The sequence below is a fragment of the Suncus etruscus genome, chromosome 2, assembly GCF_024139225.1.
Source record: "Suncus etruscus isolate mSunEtr1 chromosome 2, mSunEtr1.pri.cur, whole genome shotgun sequence".
Taxonomy (NCBI): Eukaryota; Metazoa; Chordata; class Mammalia; order Eulipotyphla; family Soricidae; genus Suncus; species Suncus etruscus.
This window is the reverse complement of record NC_064849.1, coordinates 110,078,550-110,080,418: the sequence shown is the minus strand read 5'-3', so window position 1 is coordinate 110,080,418 and position 1,869 is coordinate 110,078,550. Positions and strand designations below refer to the sequence as shown.

Genomic DNA, 1,869 nt, shown 5'->3' with positions numbered 1-1,869 from the left:
ACATTAAAATAATGTTAAATAAAAATTATTTGGTTTTCTCCAAATGTTACAAGAAAAGTACAATGGGGACACTGTGTTGTAATTTAGCTTATTTACTTAGTCTCTATATGAAACGTGACAGCTTCTTGCCTTATATTATATTGTACTAGTACCTTGTTATAGAAGGGACACTAACTTTTTTAAAATAAATTATAAAGCATACTTTGTATCATGTCAAATGTCTGTGAAAATATGAAATTAAAAGATCAGGCCTTAAAATATATAACTTATATTACATGGTCTTTCAGTGTTGTGAAAGTTGATGCATCACCCAAACCTGTTATGCTAGTCTGCATACTAAACACAATAATACTTGAGTCCAGTTTTCTGCAACCATTTTAGAAAAAGCACTAATTTATTCTAACCATTATTTTTAGTTAATACAGCCATCATTAGAGCTTTGTCAACTGAGTTATTAGTGTGCCAGTACTTTTAATATTATTTCAATATTATGTATTTGTTCAATATTTTGCGTGTCATCCTTGTGCAGGGGCCATGCTAATCTTCTCTGTATTCTTCCAGTTTTAATATATGTACTGCCGAAGCAAGCATGATTTGTTCAATATTTTGCAAGTAAAATTTATACATAACTTATACTGGTTTCTGTAAATCTTACACTAAAGTTATGGGTAAAGTCTAAAACAGTATTCTATTTTTAATTCAATTAAAATTATAATATTAGATTTCAATCCAATAATAAGCTAAATGTGTATTTTATTATGTCTTATATGTATTATTAGAAAATGATATTGGTTGTATTTATATATATTCTATATATCTTCTATACTTGTTACTATGTCTATAAAATGTTGAAGAAACTTTAGGGGCAAGGAATTCCAAGAGTTCAGTGACTTAATGGTGGGAGGGTATTAGCAAAGCAAATGGTAACCCACAACACACAACCCCTGAATCTATCATGTGTACTCTGTGAGATCCTTATAGTTCTTTTGTTGGATTCTGGAAGTTCCACTTTCTGTCAAGTGTAAGCACAACTACAGCAGTGGAATCCTTGATGAGAGAAGAGCAACCAAAAGATGTTTTGAGCACTGTTAGGAAGTGCAATATCTGGAGGGCAGATATGTGAGCACCATAGCTCCTCTCAGAAAATAGAACAATGTGAAAGATCATTACAGCCACAGAAGTCCAGTTGCCTCATGTACTCACACCATAAACTAATGTGTAATCGCTGCTGAGCACTAAAACAAAATGTAGACGCACTACAGCCTGACTGAGAGTGAATAGTTCCCAGCCACTAAAAGGTGGAAAAAGAAGTTTAGAAAATGAAAATAGTTTACCTAAGATGTATGATTTTTCCTTGCATCTGCCACATTAAATTACCTTGAAAATATATCTGTGAATATATTGCATGAAGTTACATGTAAACTTCTTTTTTATTCATAAAGTCTTTAAGCACCATAATTACAAGCATGATTGTAGTTGGATTTCAGTCATAAACAGAACACCCCCGTTCATCAGTGCAACCTTCCCATCACCAATGTCCCCTTCCCTCATCCCCCACCTCTACCTGTATTTGAGACAGGCATTCTACTTCTATCATTCATTAACATTGTTATGCTAGTTGTTAGTGTAGTTATTTCCCTAACAGTGTTCAGCACTCTTAGTGGTGAACTTCATATTGTGAGCCAGTCCTTCCGGCCCTTAACTCTATTGTCTCTGGGATTATTACAATAATGTCTTTAATTAAAAAAAAAAACCATAGATGAGTGAGACTAGTCTGCATCTATTTCTCTCCCTCTGACTTATTTCACTCAGCATAATAGAGTCCGTGTACACCCATGAATAGGAAAATTTCATGACTTCATCTCTCCT

General features: G+C 33.4%; 1 non-coding gene across 1 annotated transcript; it reads right to left on the bottom strand.

Annotated features, from left to right (window-relative positions):
• Positions 1 to 484: 484 nt before the first annotated feature.
• LOC126002142 (U6 spliceosomal RNA) lies at positions 485 to 589 on the bottom strand. The gene has a single exon (XR_007492917.1). It is a non-coding gene; the product is annotated as a U6 spliceosomal RNA (small nuclear RNA).
• Positions 590 to 1,869: the final 1,280 nt, after the last annotated feature.